Source organism: Mustelus asterias, chromosome 21 (assembly GCF_964213995.1).
Source record: "Mustelus asterias chromosome 21, sMusAst1.hap1.1, whole genome shotgun sequence".
NCBI classification, from domain to species: Eukaryota; Metazoa; Chordata; class Chondrichthyes; order Carcharhiniformes; family Triakidae; genus Mustelus; species Mustelus asterias.
The window spans coordinates 7540176-7550970 of NC_135821.1; positions in this window are offsets into that span (position 1 = coordinate 7540176).

A 10795-nucleotide genomic window follows, 5' to 3' on the forward strand; every position below is an offset into this window, starting at 1 on the left:
AAGGAAGAAGGTGGAAGAGAGAATGTCCGGGGTGCGTGGGGTCCTTGATTATGCTGGCTGCTTTGCTGAGGCAGCGGGAAGTGTAGACAGAGTCAATAGATGGGAGGCTGGTTTGCGTGGTGGATTGGGCTACATTCACGACCTTTTGTAGTTCCTTGCAGTCGAGTGAAGGCACGTTAGGGAAGTGATACGAAACAAGTAATGGAGCGATAGTGAGACAGATAGAAGAGCATTAAACAGAGGATGGCAGATTTACCAAGGAGTACCCAGTAGATTCTCTAGTACCTCGGGAAATCTGCACAGCTAGAGGACCACGGCAAAGTGAGAGACCGAGAGAAAGCCTACAGCAACACAGGGAAGCCACATGCACTAATATCAGTCCAAAGCATCTTACACACAATACAGGAAAATGTGCATCATCTCCCACCAATCAATAACCAAGATAATAAAACACTCACAAACCATCAAAAACATTTCACCTCACCACTTCACCAACTAGTGCTCAGAAAGGTTAAAGTTTACACACACACACACACACCACGAATGTGTATCGAGATGGCCAACATGTCTCTTGCACTTACTTACTGACCATTAATGAACATAAGCACATCTGGATTCCCAATCAATGAAGTCCGTTTAGCAACTAATGTGTTAGGCAGCGCTGTGCTAATGGATTAGCCCCTGTGTGTTAAAATAGAGCAGAGGGCAACTTGTTGGCAGCAGTTAGTGTTGGATCATGGTTTAAGTGTGGCAGCTACAGGACCAGATGCTGCACTCTGCCGATGACCTGATTGAGAGGGGAGGAGCGGGTTCAGCTTCAGCCCCAGCATCTGCACCAAGCTCACAAGGCAATCTGAAAGGAAACAGTTAAAAATCTAGCAGAGTGAGATTAATATTTTACTTTCAGAGATGAGGTTTTTTTTCTGTTGTAAATCTGCCTGCAGAAGGTAGGACGGAGACATAAATTTTTAATAGTGTGCCGTAAAGTCTAATGTGACACGACGTGTTTAAGATGCAGGCAGAGAGCAGTGTTTAGGGCTTTCTCCTCTTGCAGAGTGTGAAAAGGCAACTTCCTGAGTGATCTGGTGAAACCAATAGGGAAAGAAGCCTGAGCTCCATCTGAATTTTCCTTTTATTCTTTCATGAGATGTGGGTGTCACTGACAAACCTGCATTTTGCCCATCCCTAAATGCCCTTGCAATCGAGTGGCTTGCTAGGTCATTGCAGAGGGTAATTGAGAGTCACGGGAACATAGGAATTGGGAGCAGAAGTAGGCAATTCAGCCCTACGAGCCTGCTCCGCCATTCAATCAGATCATGGCTGACCTCTCCCTGGTCTCAAATCCACCTCCCCACCTGTTCCCCTTATCCCTTTAACCCTTTTTTAAAAATAGAAATATATCCATCTCCTTCTTGAAACCATTCAATGATTCAGACTCCACCGCGCGATGGGGGCAGCGAGTTCCACAAATTCACCACCCTCTGCGAGAAGTAGTTCCTCCTCATCTCAGTTTTAAATCTACCGCCTCTCAACCTATACCTGTGACATCTTGTTCGAGATTGCCCCCCAAGGGGAAACATTTGGTTTACGTCTACTTTATCAATCCCTTTTGGTATTTTATATCCCTCGATCAGATCCCCTCTCATCCTTCTAAACTCCAGCGAGTACAAGCCCAAACTGTTCAATCTCCCCTCATAGGTTAACCACATTGTTATGGGTCTGGAGTCACATATAGGCCAGACCAGGTAAGGACGGCAGATTTCCTTCCCTGAAGGAACCAGATGGGTTTTTATGATAATCACTGAGGGTTTCATGGTCACTTTTGCTGAGAATAGCTTTCAGTTCCAGACTAACTCTGGGTGAGGACTGCAGCATTCTGACCTGTGAAGCCCCCCTTGGTCCAATAGACCACTGATGCGTGAGGAGTCGGACAGCCTGCTGGAGGGCAGCCACCGCCAGTGGAACCATCCACACATTTTCCGGGATTTCCAATAAATGTACCACTTTATACCTCCCAATCCAAAATGTATTGATGATTACAAAATAGTCAGTATTGGGGCACAACACAACAACAACTTGCCTTTACATAGCTTCTAATGCAGTACAGCATCTCCGTAGCGGCTGAGGATATTCATGAAGGCCCTGCCTTCTCAACCTTGCCCCTCGCCTGAGGCGTGGTGATCCTCAGGTTAAATCACCACCAGTCAGCTCCCCCTCCTTCAAAGGGGAGAGCAGCCTATGATCATCTGGGACTATGGCGACTTTATTTACAGCATCCCCAGAAGGTTTCACAGGAGCATTATCAAACAAAATTTGACACCCAGCCACAGAGGATCATAGCGGTTAGAGTCATAGAGTTTTACAGCATGGAAACAGGCCCTTTGGCCCAACTTGTCCATGCTGCCCCTTTTTTTAACCACTAAGCTAGTCCCAATTGACCACAACATTTGGCCCATATCCCTCTATACCCATCTTACCCATGTAACTGTCTAAACCCTTTTTAAAAGACAAAATTGTACCCGCCTCTACTACTGCATCTGGCAGCTCGTTCCAGACACTCACCACCCTCTGTGTGGAAAAAACTGCCCCTCTGGACCTTTTTGTATCTCTCCTCTCTCATCTTAAACCTATGCCCTCTAGTTTTAGTCTCCCCTACTTTGAAAAGATATTGACTATCTAGAAATCATCATAGAAACCCTACAGTACAGAGAGGCCATTCGGCCCATCGAGTCTGCACCGACCACAATCCCACCCAGGCCCTACCCTCATATCCTTACATATTTACCCACTAATCCCTCTAACCTACGCATCTCAGGACACTAAGGGCAATTTTTAGCATGGCCAATCAACCTAACCCGCACATCTTTGGACTGTGGGAGGAAACCCACGCAGACACGAGGAGAATGTGCAAACTCCACACAGACAGTGACCCAAGCCGGGAATCGAACCCAGGTCCTTGGAGCTGTGAAGCAGCAGTGCTAACTACTGTGCTACCGTGCCCATAACTGATCTATGCCCCTCATTATTTTATAGGCCTGTATAAGATCACCCCTCAGCCTTCCATGCTCCAGAGAAAAAAGTCCCAGTCTATCCAGCCTCTCCTTATAACCCAAACCATAAAGTCCTGGTCGCATCCTAGTAAATCTTTTCTGCACTCTTTCTAGTTTAATAATATCCTTTCTATAATAGATTGACGAGAACTGCACACAGTATTCCAAGTGTGGTCTTCCCAATGTCTTGTACAACTTCAACATAATTTCAATATAATGAGATATTAGGATAGAAACTTAATGAAAGAGGGAGGCTGAAAGTAACATCTTGGAGGACGGAGAGGTGGAAAGGTTTAGAGAGGGGAATATGGACCTTAGGGCCCAAGTAGCTGAATGCACAGTCCCCAGTGATTGTGTGATTCAAATCAGGAGATGCGCAATAGACCAGAACACAATGAACCCCTGCCAGAATCACTTAAATGAGAACAGAGCTTGCAGATGCATAAACTAACACAATTTTATACAGCAACATCTATAAAAACACACCCAACACCATTACAGTGTTAACCAGTGAACACATAAAGTACTTAGATATAAATTATTAATCAGTATCCAATTACCATTGGCACAAATGTTAAATTATTTCAGTATCTCAGCGTTAGCTAGGCTTTGCCTTTGTAACAGTGAGCCAGAGATATATTCATTGAGCAAGATTATTGCATCATTTTGCAAGGTTGGGTTTGCAGTTTATCTCGTCAGCTGCCCATAACCTAATTCACATCAAGTTCTGTTCATCCAGTGCCCCAAAGCCCTCCTTTACCTTGCCGCTTGCTATCTCTGTAACCTGCAGCCAGCTAACGTCTCTGCATCTGTGCTACCTTTGTCCCACCGTTGGTGGTTGTGCCTTCAGCTGCCTTGACCCTGTGCTGTGGAATTAGCTCCCCAAACTTTCTCCCACTCTCTATAGGTAGAAGCAAATTACTGCGGATGCTGGAACCTGAAACAATAACAGAAAATGCTGGAAAATCTCAGCAGGTCTGACAGTGTCCATGGAGAGAGAATAGAGCTAACTTGAAACTGAGTTGATTGATTCAGTCGTTTGATTCATTCTCGTGTCATTCTATGAGGCAAACACAAGTCAAGGACAGAGGTGATCAGGTTTTAACTGGTTTGATGTTTGGTATCAAACTCTCTTGCTTCTCCCAATACCTTTTTCAAAATGAAAAGAATTCCCTCATTCTGATACTGTGAGAGTGTTAAAATCCTTGTTTGCTGGTGATTTTTGTCTACTCCGCCACCACGGCTCATAAATTAGTTTGGAAGCCTGGTACTTGGGAATCTGGAACTCGCTGCCAGAAAGGGTGGTAGAGGCAGGAACTCTCACAACATTTAAGAAGCATTTGAAACATCACAGCACATCAGGCTACAGACCAAGTGCTGGAAAATGGGATTCGAATGGGTAGGTGCTTGATGGTCAGCACAGACATGATGGGCTGAAGGGCCTCTTCCTGTGCTGTAAAACACTACGGGTGGGATTTTACGGCCTCGCCTGTCCCAAAACCGCCAAAATCCCACCCGAGGTCAACGGACCTTCCCACTGTCCGTCCCTCGCTCACTCCGCTTTCCGTGGCGGCCGGGTCGGTAAAATTCCAGTTTATTACTCTGTCTGAATGAATGCTTTCTTTGCCCCAGAATTCCTGTACTACTCCATGTTTTCTAGAATTCTGTGGTGGGAATGTTGGAATGGGAGGAGGCCATTCTGCCCCTTCAGCCTGATCTCCTGTTCAGATAGATCATGACTGACCTATTTCTTAAATCACATCTACCAATTTGATTCCATAACCCTCACTGTGGAGGAACAGAGAGATCTTGGGGTCCATATCCACAAATCTCTAAAGGTTGCCACTCAAGTGGATAGAGCTGTGAAGAAGGCCTATAGTGTGTTAGCTTTTATTAACATGGGGTTGGAGTTTAAGAGCCGTGGGGTTATGCTGCAACTGTACAGGACCTTGGTGAGACCACATTTGGAATATTGTGTGCAGTTCTAGTCACCTCACTATAAGAAGGATGTGGAAGCGCTGGAAAGAGTGCAGAGGAGATTTACCAGGATGCTGCCTGGTTTGGAAGGTAGGTCTTATGAGGAAAGGTTGAGGGAGCTAGGGCTGTTCTCTCTGGAGCGGAGGAGGCTGAGGGGAGACTTAATAGAGGTTTATAAAATGATGAAGGGGATAGATAGAGTGAACGTTCAAAGACTATTTCCTCGGGTGGATGGAGCTATTACAAGGGGGCATAACTATAGGGTTCATGGTGGGAGATATAGGAAGGATATCAGAGGTAGGTTCTTTACGCAGAGAGTGGTTGGGGTGTGGAATGGACTGCCTGCAGTGATAGTGGAGTCAGACACTTTAGGAACATTTAAGTGGTTATTGGATAGGCACATGGAACACACCAGGATGATAGGGAGTGGGATAGCTTGATCCTGGTTTCAGATAAAGCTCGGCACAACATCGTGGGCCGAAGGGCCTGTTCTGTGCTGTACTGTTCTATGTTCTATCCTTAACCTAATGAAGCCTAGCCATCTCAGTTTTAATCGGGGTGTGATGACAAAGGGCCACTTCTCCGACAGGTAATGAATGGACATCCAGAAATAGGAATAGGCAAAGACCCTTCAGACCAGTCCATCATCATCTCACTCCCTTTGTATCTCTCCCACCTTAACCCCCCGCCAGCCCTGCTTTCTCCACTTTGCTTTAACGAAGAACTCATCCATTTCCCTGAAGAGTTTCTGGCATTGATTAGGAGGTTGTGTTCATCATGATGAATAATTACTCCAGTCTCAGTACTACCTTTAAATCGATTCCCGTGCATTGGACAAATGAGTGTTAAACGTATGTTCTTTTTAACTGCTGTGCATTACCTCTCCATCAAGAGCAAAGACCATATCGATCAGTGCATCTAGATAATGAAATAACGTGAATATGCATGAGAGAGAGAGAGAGAGGGGGCTTTTAATTGCATGAGACCTCAGCTGCAAAGTTCAGTTCCTAGATGAAATTGGATAATATGTCAAGTCAACTACAAATTAAAACCAAATTCTCAGTGAAGGAGTCTTGCTAATGAGGAATAATTTCACTGCAACATCTTTACATTTTATTTCATTGCTTAAATGAATATCTTTAAACCAGGAATAAATTTGTTACTCTTTCCAGCTCAGGTCTCCATATTAGAACAACAAAATTAAGGCACTGGAAAAAGAGCCATGGTTTTATAAGGATGGTATCAGAACTGACACAATCTAAAGACACAATAAGCTGGGGTTGCTTTTCTAGAAAAGAGAAGACTGAAGTGTCGACCTGATCGAGGTCTCTAAAATTATGCAAGGGGCTGCGCTGTCAGCGTGCACTCTTTCCCCCCACACCCCCCCCCCCCTCCCCACAGACAAGGGGAAACACCCCTCCCCCATTGGATGAGAGTTATCCCCCCCTGGCAAGGTCCAGTTCATGCGTGGTGCCCCCCCCCCCCCCTTCAGTGCCAGAGTACCCCAGGGGGCAATTCCCAGCCTTGGCCCTCAACCCCTGGGGCCGTCAGGCACCCCCGGCTTTTAAAAACCAATGATTTGCGCCGGTGTGACATCACACCAACAAGCTGGGGGGGATCCATCATGGCAGATGCGACAGTGTAAAGCCATTTAATTTGATTTAAATTTATTAAAATCCATGGAAATCAGGTTTACGCCCTTTCTGGACCTGAACCTGATCGCGTCTCCGTTATTGCCCCCTTGCGAGATTTTGTGGCCACAACGGGATTTGCACCCGTGGCAAACGGGCCTGATAAATTCTGCCCCTGGTCAGCCACGCTTGATGTGGAGAGGCAGCCCCTCAAGCTATGTGCCTCTGGTGACAGACTAGTGACCTGTTCCAGGGATGACTGGCTATGCAAACAGACAAAAGTCAGCCTTAGTGCACCACTAGGTGCAGGAAGAGAAGCTGATTTGATAGGGTAGACCCGGAGGCCGGAATCTTAACCACCGTTCACCGCTGGCCGCCAAATTCTCCGACTTGTTTGCAGCGGGAACGTGGCGTGAACAACCCGTAAGATCAGGCCCGGAAAGATGTTCCCCATTTGTGTGGGGCGAGACCAGGACTAGCGGCCATCGATATGAGATAGTCACTAATAAATCCAATAGAGGATTCAGAGGAAACTTCTTTACCCAGAGAGTGTGGAACTCGTTACCACACGAACAGCAGAGATGCACTGAAGGGAAGGTAGATAAACTCGTGAGGGAGAATGAAGTAGAAGAAGATATTGATAGGGTGAGAGGAGGAGGGGTGGGAGGAGGCTAAACACGGCACAGACCTGAATGTTTCCCTGTCGTGGACTCGGTGTTATTGTACAATTGGGAATATTGGCTTGAAGAGGTGACTCAGCCATCCGTCTGTGCACGTCACTGACCAAGGCCTGTCACTTCAGCTGTGAGAACTCTCAGTTCCTCTCACACTCTCAGCTGCACAAAGATTAGTCAGTCCTCCCGGTTACATCACCAACCATTTGGATTTTTCTAAACTGAAAGGCAACAGAAAAAATAAAGCACCTGTCTTGAAATAAAGGACAGTAAGAAGTTTAACAACACCAAGTTAAAGTCCAACAGGTTTATTTGGTAGCAAAAGCCACACAAGCTTTCGGAGCCTTAAGCCCCTTCTTCAGGTGAGTGGGAATTCTGTTCACAAACAGGGCATATAAAGACACAAACTCAATTTACAGAATAATGGTTGGAATGCGAATACTTACAGCTAATCAAGTCTTAAAGGTACAAACAATGTGAGTGGACAGAGCACCAAGACAGGTTAAAGAGATAGAACATAGAACAGTACAGCACAGAACAGGCCCTTCGGCCCACCATGTTGTGCCGAGCTTTGTCTGAAACCCAGATCAAGCTATTTCTTCCCTATCATCCCGAAGTACTCCATGTGCCTATCCAATAGCTTCTTAAATGTTCCTAAAGTTTCTGACTCCACTATCCCTGCAGGCAGTCCATTCCACACCCCAACCACTCTCTGAGTAAAAAACCCACCTCGGACATCCTTCCTATATCTCCCACCATGAACCCTATAGTTATGCCCCCTAGTTACCGCTCCATTCACCCGAGGAAATAGTCTTTGAACGTTCACTCTATCTATCCCCCTCATCATCTTATAAACCTCTATCAAGTCTCCTCTCAACCTCCTCCGCTCCAAAGAGAAAAGCCCAAGTTCCCTCAACCTTTCCTCATAAGACCTACCCTCCAAACTAGGCAGCATCCTGGTAAATCTCCTTTGCACTCTTTCCAGTGTCTCCACATCCTTCTTGTAGTGAGGTGACCAGAACTGCACACAATATTCCAAATGTGGTCTCACCAAGGTCCTGTACAGTTGCAGCATATCCCCACGGCTCTTAAACTCAAACCTCCTGTTAATGAACGCCAACACACTATAGGCCTTCTTCACGGCTCTATCCACTTGAGTGGCAACCTTCAGAGATCTATGGATATGAACCCCAAGATCTCTCTGTTCCTCCACATTCTTCAGAACCCTACCTTTGACCCTACCTTTGGCCTCAACCGGGATCTTGGGTTCATGTCACACTATCTGTAACCCCCACAGCTTTCCTGGCCCTGCAGAGTCTCACTGGCTGCCCTGTCTGGAGACAATACACATCTCTTTAACCTGTCTTGGTGCTCTGTCCACTCACATTGTTTGTACCTTTAAGACTTGATTAGCTGTAAGTATTCGCATTCCAACCATTATTCTGTAAATTGAGTCTGTGTCTTTATATGCCCTGTTTGTGAACAGAATTCCCACTCACCTGAAGAAGGGGCTTAAGGTTCCGAAAGCTTGTGGCTTTTGCTACCAAATAAACCTGTTGGACTTTAACCTGGTGTTGTTAAACTTCTTACTGTGTTTACCCCAGTCCAACGCTGGCATCTCCACATCTTGAAATAAAGGAACAGAACCCCTCCCTCCCTGGAACAAGAGAAAGTACAGGCCCCGCTCAACACGGCTGACGATGTCTGGGAGAATTGGGAGATATTAGTGACAAACATTTTCATGCTCAAGATTATGAAGGGTTTTGATAAAGTCAATGAGTAGAATTTGTTTCCACTGATAGCAGAGTCAGTTCCCGGAGGATACAGATTGAAAAGAACTCGCAAAAAAACCAGAGATAAAGAGAAATTGTCTTTTACACAGCGAGTAGCTGGGATCTGGAATGTTCTGACTTAAGGAGCAGTGGGACCTTTCAAAGGGGAATTGGATAAATAGTTGAAAAGGAAATATTTGAAGGGCTACGGGGAAAGTGCAAGGAGAGAGAGTGGAACTAATCAGATAGTTCTTTCAAAGAACCAGTACAGGCATGATGGACTGAATGCTCTCCTTCTGTGCTTCAAGGTTTCCTGATTCTAATAAGGAACAGACAAAATAAGGGGGGGGGGATGGGAGGGTGGGAAGAGAAGGGAAATGACCACGTTGACAAGTACAGGAAAATGGTGATAGTTTGATGAGGTGAGAATAGTTACTAGAAGTGATATTAAGAGTGATGGTGCAAGAAGGAGAGGATTGGGTGAGCTGTTTGTTCCTTTGTCAGGATAACAATAACTGTGATGTGTCCAAAGATGTGCTGGTTAGATGGATTGGCCATGCTAAATTGCCCCTTAGTGTCCAAAGATGTGTAGGTTAGAGGGATTAGCGGGTAAATGTGTAGGGATATGGGGGTGGGGCCTGGGTGGGATTGTGGTCGGTGCAGACTCGATGGGTCAGATGGCCTCTTTCTGCACTGTAGGGTTTCTATGATTTCAATCTTTGCACTTCAAAACCAATCCTTTGTGCAGAGTTGTGTCTGAGAAGAGAGTTACTCATGTGAGTGCAACTTGCATGTGAACCTTTGAGTTGCATGAGTGAGTAAAAGTTGAGTAAAATAAATACTAGTCTCTTTCTTTGTTAAAAAAACTTAAGGAAACCTGTCTCTGCATGTCTTTTATAGCCACAGAATGTAAGCAGTCAAATATTTACTGTATAGGAAAGCATATGCACATCCCTTTAAAAAATCCTCTTATGGTCAAGAAAAGCAAGAAAAGAGGAAAGCTGTTCTCTCCCACCTCACCGGATCATAACAATAAACTGAGAGTTTCCATGGAAATGGGAAACACTTCAAGCCGCGATATATTTGTGCATGCTGTGTTAAAGTTTCACAATAAATTAACAATTATTTGATGTGAATGAAGGCAGGTGCATCCATCCATAACTCTTAAACGCTAAAGAGGTCAATTGACTCATCACATGATCCCCTCTCACCAACCAACCAGTTACCCAAATATGGTCATAGGTTGTTGGTTCCAGGTCCATGGTTTACATGGTTGGATTGTGACTGGATGGTTTCCTTTCTCAGCAGGAGGAGTTCATTGTCTGAAGTGTTTATGTCCAATGCTTGGTCCCCACACCGGCAATTGTCTGGATGCGATGTTAATGAGTTAGGAGATCGCCCCAAGATGATTGCCTCTGATAGGATTTTTTAGATATGTTGAATCCAGTTTAATGGCTTTAGGATTTGTGAGATACAGTCGTGCAAATGTCCGGGCATCTTAGAAGCTATTGTTTTAAATTTCTAGAATGGCATTTCGGCCTTTTAAAACTCAACCAGTAGTTTTCAGCCCAATAAATTCATTTTCATTATAAGGCAATAACATTATCCTGACGTGAAGTTGGCAGGACTCCTCATCTCCAACAAAATATGGCATGAAATATGTTAAAAGTCTCACAACACCAGGTTAAAGT